This window comes from Macaca mulatta, chromosome 19 (genome assembly GCF_049350105.2).
Source record: "Macaca mulatta isolate MMU2019108-1 chromosome 19, T2T-MMU8v2.0, whole genome shotgun sequence".
NCBI lineage: Eukaryota > Metazoa > Chordata > Mammalia > Primates > Cercopithecidae > Macaca > Macaca mulatta.
Genome location: NC_133424.1, coordinates 41,772,939 through 41,782,500, shown reverse-complemented (window position 1 = coordinate 41,782,500; position 9,562 = coordinate 41,772,939). Strand labels below are relative to the sequence as shown.

The window sequence follows — 9,562 nt, the reverse complement described above, 5'->3', positions numbered from 1 at the left end:
TATCAGCAGTACATTTTGAATTGTATATTTATGGCACAGTGCACTTTTCATAGCTGAAAATTAATGAACATGCCTTTCTCATAACAAACAAGCACCTGGCTGCATAGTTAGTAATCGGAAACAGATTTATTTTTATTAGTGTATATGTGGGCAAAATTTTTATCTTTAAACAAAAAGCTATGCTGAAGTTTTGGTGATATGGATGCAGGCTGCCCGCGGACACTTCCATTTTATAAACTTCCACTTCTAATTTCCCCCCACAATATTTTCATGTCAGATGGAGTGATAATGCCTTTCAATAGAATGAAATCATTTGTTCGTGAGGCCCACTTGTCCTGATAAAACAAGCTCTCAGCTCCTGCCATGCACTACCCACCACAGGAACATGGAATTTCACCGGCGATAAAACGAAGAAAGAAATTCGCGATTCAACAGTTTCCACCAATTTCTGCTTCTTCCCCCAATGAAGTAGTTAATAGCCATTTACTTTGGCTCAGATCTGCACGGTGAACAAGTCTAGAAGTCAAATATGCAACATGAGAACTGCAGGTAAGAAAAGTGTAGTGATTTTGGGATTCATGTTAAATGAAGTTTGGATTTTAGATTTTAGCTCCTCCTGCCCCAAAAAAAGGATAATTATTTGAGATGATGGATATGATAATTTGCTTCACTATAGTAACCCTTTTACTATCTATATATGTCCCATAACGTCACATTGTGTGTCTTAAATATACACAGTAAAAGTATATATAAATATATGCTACCATATATAATATATATTATATATATTATATAACTATTTAATATAATAATATATATTGTATAACTATTTATTATACATAAATTATACATATATGATATATAAATATTATGTATACATTATATATTATACATATATTATGCATATAATTATGTATGTATAATATATAATATAATGTAGCATATATATGTAATACATATATAATTATAATCATAATTATGTTATACATATATAATTATATATAATATGTAATATATACACATTATTGTACATATTATACAGCTATACAATTATTATACATACGTAATTATATACATATAATGTGTATACATAATATACATATGTATGTATAATATGTGTTACATATTATATATAATGTATATATTATATATAATGTATATATTACATATTATATATATTACACATAATGTACATATTATATAACTTGATTTGCAAGTTTTGCCCGTCTGGCCTTCTTGGTTCAGTTACTTTTGGAAAACATTTCAATCCCACCATTTAAAATCACAGTTGAGGCCAGGCATGGTGGCTCATGCCTGTAATCCCAGCACTTTGGGAGGTCAAGGCAGGATGAGCACACGAGCCCGGGAGTTCCAGACCAGCATAGGCAACACAATGAGACCCCATCTCGACAAGAAACTTCTTAAAAATTAGCCGAATGTGTTGCCTGGCACATGCCTGCGCTCCCAACTACTTGGGAGGTTAAGGTAGGAGGATTGCTTGAGCCCAGGAGGCCGAGGCTGCAGTGAGCCATGATCATGCCACTGTACTCCAGCCTGGGTGACAGAGCAAGACCCTGACTCAAAAGCAAAAACAAAAACAAAAACAAAAACAAAACAAAACAAACAAAAAAAAAGGAGAAAAGAATAAACCATGGTGCCCACACCCACAAATGTAGTCACTAAGGAAGGGCACCGTGATTGTTTAATTTCCTGGTTGGTGTGGTAAGGTAGGGCTGATAGGACTTGAATCTTGAAGGTACCCTCATGGCTGTCAGTGAACGCGTTTTCTAGGGCACCCAGGTGGTCTGTCATAGGCCACTGAGAAATCAAACCAGGGCTCCCTGCTCCACCTGGCCCCCCTCTGCTGCCTTCCAGCCTTCTCTGTGGGCTGCAAAGACTCACAGCCTCGCGGCCCGGATCATTAAATCAAACCAGCCTCACATCTGTCGTTCTCCACCATGTGGCAGCCCAGTTTCCTTTTCAGCAGAATGGGGTCCTTTTCTGACCTGGTCCCAGTCATACCGCAGGCAGTGGGACTGAAGAATGAAGGAGAGTGACCAGAAGAAAGGTCCTCCCCATCCTCTGCAGCCACAGCCCTTGTCTGCCTCCCTTCTGTAACTTCTCCTTCCAAAGCCACTCAGGCAGGGGTCTGCAATGGCAGCCCGAGGGTGTCCCCACGCCTAGATTGTGACTTTCTGCGTGTCATAGCCCTTTTTCCCATAAGCCCCTGCAAGGCTGGGGTCATACTTCAGCTTCCATGGGCAATCAGTGAACGGTAAAGGGCTCTGGTGATTGGTGAGGTAGGGGGAGCCGACAGCCCCATCCCCTTTGCTGAGCAATTCCCTTTCCAGACTGCTGGGGCACAGTGCCACAGGCCCTGTTCCATGGAAAATGAGTTCTGGGAGATGCCTCACTCGTTCTTCCATTTAATGAACACATATTTACCATCCATCACTCCTAAGTTAAACAGGCAAAGATCCTGCCCTCATAGATCTTAAAGTCTCGTGGAGAAGAAAGCCATTAATCAAATAATTACTCAGATAACTAAATGTGATAATACCTGAGAAAGAAAAAAGTATGGGTAATTCTGGTTTCATCATGTATGCCCATGAAACCCTTGAACAATCTGCCTGATTTTCTCTGGTTATTTGTGCCAACTGGGTTAAAATAGTCATAATACTTTAGCTTTAAATACTTATATTTGGTATAATTTTAGCTTCCTCCAACTTAAGGTGCCTTGATTGTTTCTCCTTTGAATTGCCTTATCTTCTAGTAATCTCTTAACCTTCTTTTATAATGTTTCATTTCCCTTTTTAAATACCTTCTAGATATGTTTTTTGGAACCCCTTTTCTCTATCTTTACACCTTAAAACTAGAGCACTGTCAAGTGTTAATCTTTTTCAAACTCTTAAGTTTCTGGCTCTCCCTATTTTAAGTTGCTTTTTTGTTTGTTTTTAAAAGGGTTTATTGTGTTTCATTGCCTTACTATCCCTAACAGCTTATTTTAAAGCGTGTTCTTTTAAACCTTATCTTTCTCAACTTTCTCTACATAAACTTCTAGCTCAAGGTTCCCAGTTTTTAGTTTTTTGTTTTTTGTTTTTTAACAGAGCCTCACTCTGTACCCCAGGCTGGAGTGCAGTGGTGGGATCTCGACTCACTGCAACCTCTGCCATCGAGGTTCAGGCGATTCTCCTGCCTCAGCCTCCCAAGTAACTGGGATTACACACGCATGCGCCACCACTCCCAGACAATTTTTGTATTTTTAGTAGAGACGGGGTTTCGCCATATTGGCCAGGCTGGTCTTGAACTCCTGACATCAGGTGATCCACCCACCTCGACCTCCTGAAGTGCTGGGATTATAGGCGTGAGCCACCACACCCAGCCAGGTTTGTATTTTTGACATGCAAAATGTTCACTAACAGGGTATTAAGTGGCAAAAGATTACAAGACCAATTTGTATACTACTATCCCCCTTTTTTGTGTGAAAATGAAAAGATATTTAGATAAGTAATTTTTTCATAGAAAAGCCTGAAGGGATATAAAGCAAAATGTTAAGAATGATTATCTCAGGGCAAAAGAGTTAAGACTGATATTTTCCTTCCTTACATGGATCTTTGGTTTATGCCCTTCTGCAATGATCACACATTTGTTTCATAATCAGGTTAAACCAAGCCCAAACAAGGAAGCTATTTCTGTTGTGGGGAAAGGGATCAAAATAAAACCTAGTTGTGGATTACTCGAGGCCCAATCAGCTCGGCAGACCGTCCCTAGAAAGACAGGTTCCTCCTCTGCAGGGTGGTTTACGGGGCCGGGGCACATGCACCCCACACCTCCCCAACCTGCCCGCTTTGTGCAAGATCTGCCCATGTCCACAGTCCACGGGCATTCCCAGGCAGGTCTTTCCCCAAAGCAGAACCTCCCCTCACCTCAGCACAAAGGGGCCCTAGAACTCTCTGTTAAGCGACCTGAAATGAATGTGAAACTGGGGAACAGCATTATTTAAACAGTGCAGCTGAGCAGAGGTGGGCTTGTTACTACCACGCCAAGAAGGACTTCTTGCCTGTGGCTTCTCCGAGTCAACTAGCTTAGATTTTGTTTGTTTGTTTCTTCAAGAATCATTGTCAAAGGAGATGAACATCATTTGAAGGAAACTAGAGGGGCAACTTTAGGGACATAGAGAAAAGTCATCAACCACCCAATCTCATCAGGAAGCGAAGGGCAATGCCCGCCAGAGCTTTTATGCCAGGCTTCCTGTCTGCTTATGAAACAAACAAGGAAAATATATCATGAAATAGAAATAGGAATATTTATATTCCATAATTCCATATTCATTTTCCATAAATGAACTCATACTCTACCTGCTGCTATACATGGGAATATTTGTATTTCATAATATAAATAATATTTATATTATTTATAAAGAAACAAAAGTAAAGACAATTTTCTAAAAAAAATCAACAGATGAAGAAATTAAAAATTGGGAATCTTGGCTGGGCATGGTGGCTCACACCTGTACTTCCAACACTTCGGGAGGTTGAGGAGGGCATATCACCTGAGTTCGAGACCAGCCTGGCCAACATGGCAAAACCCCATCTCTACTAAAAATACAAAAATTAGCCGGGTGGGTTGGTGCACGCCTGTAATCCCAGCTAGTTGGGAGACTGAGGCAGGAGACTCACTTGAACCAGGGAGGCAGAGGTTGCAGTGAGCCAAGATCACACCACTGCACTCCAGCATGAGCGACAAAGTAAGACTCTTTGTCAAAAATACACACCTGTGCTATCGCTTTCAAAAACTGCACAGACTTCCACAGTAAAGGAGTCATAGTTTCCTTAAGAGATTCTTTTTTGAAGTATGTTTAAATTGTTTCCAAATGTTTTCATTATAAACTGAGCCTCAGTGAATATCCTCAGTCAAACATCTTTGGTTATCTAATATATATTAGATATATTATGTATAGATTAATAATATAGATTATTAATAATACACCTTATTATATGATATGAGATAATATAATTATATGAGATATATTTCATACTTAATACGCCTTATACTATATATAAATATATTATACATTCATATATCATTATAGTATGTATTTATCATAAAATTATATATTATAATATTCATTAAAATTTAAAACACATATAGAATATTTATTATTTATATACATACTATATTATATATTAATATGTTATATAAAATAATAATATCTCATAATAATATAACATAGAGAATAATTTCATAAAATAGGAATTGCTGAAACAATGGGCAGACACTTATTTGGGGGGCTTTTGACATGTTTCCCAAATTACTCATCAACTTTGTATAAATATAAACAGCTACTGGGCAGACTAAGAGGGTTCAGTTTCTCCCAGCCTTATATACAACACTCATTGTTATCAATCTCGCAAATCTTTGGGGTGGAGGAGCAAATCAATGGATCAATAAACCAAAACAACTTTTGAATTTTTTCCTTTGATTACTAGTCAGGTTAAAATATTTTCATATGCCTATGGGCCATGTGTTTTTCTTTCTCTGGAAGCTGCATGTTCTTATTTTGCGGATCATATGACATCCTCATCAGAAACGGCGCACCAGGTCACAGCTTCTTTAGGTCTCAGGCTTCTTTGCTGTAAAATGGGGAGAGTAGGAATGCAAACCTCATGAGGGCAGCAGCCTGAATCTGAGGAGCCCAGAACATACCTGACAAGAAGCAGATGCTCACTGGGTGGGTACTCATGGGAGGAAGAATGGAAGGAAGGGAGGCAGGGTGGGAGGGTGGGAGGGCCAGAGTGAGGGTGGGAGGGGGGAAGGTGTGGAGGGAGGGAGGGAGGGAGGAAGGGAGGAAGGGAAGGAAAGAAGAAAGGAGGGAAGGAAGGAGGGAGGGAGACAGGAAGGAGGGGAGGAAAGGAGAGAGGGAAGGGGAGAGGGGGAGAGGGAAGTAGAAAAGAAGAAAGGAAGGAAGGAAAAGAGGGAGGACAGTGGGAGGGAGGAAGGGAGGGAGGGAGGGAGGGAGGAAGGAAGGAAGGAAGGGAGGGAACGAAGAAGGGAAGGAAGGGAGGGAGGAATAGTATCTACCTCTTAAAGCTGTAGAAGTGAAAATGTGTGTACAAAGTTTCACAGTTCTCCACACTTAGTAAACACTCACTAAATAAAAGCTCCTAAGTGGCCAATTTTTTCCTTTTGTTTGGGGTATTAATTTCTTTATTGATTTGTAAAAATTCTCTATGTTAAAGATATTAACTCCTTATCAGTTACACTTCCCAACTGCATTTTCTTTTATCTTTAAAAATAAAAACATAGACTTTTTCCAAATTTAAAAATAACATGTTCATTGAAAAAAGAAAGAAGGAAAAGAAAGAGAAAGAAAGAAAAAAAGAAAGAAAGCGCCAAACCCCAAACCATACAGAAATACATTTCTAAATGAATAAAAATTACCCACAATCCCACTACCCAGGTGGCCTGCAAAGAGGGGAAAAAGGAATCAGAAAAATAGAGGGAGGCAAAGAGGTTTGAGATGCTCTGGCGCCAGGGAGACAGGGGATGGGGAAATGGCTGCCTGGCTGCCCAGGGACTCCCACGAGGGCTTGACCCCAGCCCACCCAAGGGTGACGCCACATGTCTGCTGGCCTTGCAAGGGGATGATGAGGCACTCTTATATTCCTCAAATTCTCTTTTTTGCTTAAGCAACTTTGAGAATGTTTCCATTTTTGCACAAAAGATGTGGACTAAGATACTCTCACATAATTTTCCGTAAATGAAATCATACTCTACCTGCTGTTTTGTAGCCCACTTCTTTCATTCAACAATATGTCATGGGCATTTTTCCAAGTCAGTAAATACAGGTCAGTCTCACACATTTAATGGCTGCGAAGATTTCCATTACTGCTCTTTGATTATTGACCATTTGTATTTCTTCTTCTCTGAATCGCCTGCTCATGTCCTTTGACCATTTTTCTATTGGAGGATTTGTCTTTTTCTTATTGATTTGTAAAGGCTTTGTTTTTCTTTGCACCAGGAATATTAACCCTTTGTCTATCATGTATTTAGCAAACATTTGTTGTCATACTGTATTTTGCACGTTATGGTTGGGTTTGGGAGTGTGTGTGTGTGTGTACACACGTGCTGCTTAGAAGTATTTAATTTTTATGCAGTCAAATTCATTCAACAAATATTTATTGAGTAGCATAATTTGCCAGTACTGTGCTAAATGAAGAAGTAAAACGAATAAAGGTAAAACCTGTCAACGTTTACTCTTAGAGTTTCTGGCTCAGATGTTATGGTTGGAGAGGGTATCCCCTCCCCATAATTATGTATATATAATTATATATAATTATAAAAATACTTCTATGTTCTTTTAGGTCTTTCTGTGTTTCTGTTTATTTTGTGTTTTGCATTTAACTCCTTGCCACATCTGGGATTTCTTTTGGCCTCAAGAGTGAGTTAGAAATCCAACTTTAAATAGGGCAGGGGACAGCAGTGTCCCTAAGCTCTTTCCCGTGGTACAGCGACCTCTCACCGGTGTCCCCTACTCCCTGCTGTGTGACACCCTTCAAGACAGAACTCTGCGGACAGCCTATGCTCTTTTAGTTTGCTGGAGGGGAAATAGAGGCATCTCAGGACTTTTGTCCTTTTTCTTAAGAAAATAAAATATCTTGAGAAGATGTGAGTCCCTGATGGCTACTTTGCTTAAATGTCCAGGTCGATGAGACGGTAAGTCCCCTGCTTAGGGCAACCCCCTCCCATTAACCCCCTGGCTGCTCCCCAGAGTCTCCAGCCACAGCTGCCCTCTCTCTCCCCTCACTGGACTTGGCCTGGACATACACAATTTGATCTTTCCGATCACTCACCATTTCCAGGGCCTCTTCCCCTGGTCACCTCAATCCCACCCCAAATTTTAAAATATCTACTCCACTGCCCCTGGTGCTAGCTAGCTAAAAAAAAAACCACTCCCACCCACACGCCCAGCCAGCCCTACCCTTGTTCCAGAGTTTGCAGATGTATGTTACAATGTAGTCCAGAAAAGCTAGATCTAATAGACTCACGACCGGCAATTCAACATGCAGTTCCACTCCCATTTAACCTGTAAGTGCCCACGTAAAGAGGCTCTGTTCTCCCTGGAGTAGACATAACACCTAGGATTGATGTTCCTTCCCTGGCATTTGACCAGATGGGTCATTCGGATGAAGATGTGGGTATGTCAACTTGGTCCATGGGCTGAAATATCAGTCTACATTACTAACTGAATAAATCCAACCATTTTAGAGTTTGCTTTCCCTCACCTTGCTTCCCAGCCAGAATACTCAGTATCCCAAAGTATCTCCCCTGGAGCCATATCCTTGGGGATCCCAGCACCTGAGCTACCTCCCTTAGCCCATTTATGCCTAGTGTTCCATTACTGGAGCGCTAAGCATGTGGGAGTTATTTATATCCTGCTCAAAGTCACCACCAAGGTCTGATTGCAAAAAATCAAAAAATTGCGACCTCAGGCATGAATGGGTTAAGGACCTGAGATCAAATATGATGTGCCTCATGCCCTGCCATTGTGTGGTCCTCAGGAGCTCTGCGCAAGATAAATAATTATTGCAATTCAAATTCTATTTCCCCACTGACTTATGTGAACGTTTCAGGGGTATGTGAGTCTCAGAATGGACTGGTCTTTATGAAACAAGGTCTGCAAACACTTTACTTTCACAAAATGAGCTCCTGACTGCTCAGCCAATGAAGGAAATAGGGTCTAGGCCCACGAAAGGAGGTCAAATTTATGCTGGTAGACCAGCATAAAAACAAGTGAAATGCAACCCACCGTGCCAGAAAAGCTAGGAAACCAGGTTCCCAACACATAAGGATTTAACAGCCAACACTTTCCATTCTGTACAGCATGTGTAGTGGTTCAGAGCATGAGCTATGATATCAGACAATGCTGAGTTGAATCCAGTATCTGCCATTTGCAAGCAAGTGACCTTAAGTTTTAACTTCTCCAAACCTCGACTTCCTTTTCCATGAACCAGGAATGACAAGTCATGCTTGAAACTGAGGGATGTTCTCATGGAGTGCATGAGACAAGACAAGAACAGAACTTAGAATGATGATATTGAGCTCTTAGTAAATATGGGCAGTGGTGGTCCTTCTTATTTAGTATTCAATGGTTAATCCCATTAGTAGAGTGTGGGGTAGACAGGAACCTTTTCATAAAGTAATCAGCCCCTGATACTCACTTTGTGGGTTTGAGACTCTGTACCCAGGGTAAGAAAGCTGAACCTCTACATGGCAGGTCAAACCTTCTCACTCCAATCCTGAACAATGCCCACCAGCACCAGAAGGAGCCTCAACAAAGCTCAGAGCTGACAGGGAGCCTGGAAGAGAGCTTGGCACACTCCTATTGTACAGATGAAGAAAGCATGGGTCTGAATGAGAAAGCCAGGAGGTAGCACTGCTGGGATAAGAACTCGTGGCCCTTGACTCTGACACCAAACCCACTGTATTTCACTGAAATTTAAAGACCAAGGGAAGCCTTGACTTGCAAGCCCCATGTCCATCCCACAGCATCCTGCTGAGA

The 9,562-nt window shown here is 40.8% G+C and overlaps 1 protein-coding gene across 13 annotated transcripts in view; it reads right to left on the bottom strand.

Annotated features, from left to right (window-relative positions):
• The window catches only part of ZNF536 (zinc finger protein 536), a 488,422-nt gene that overhangs the window by 201,486 nt on the left and 277,374 nt on the right, over nucleotides 1-9,562 (bottom strand). The window lies entirely within an intron of this gene.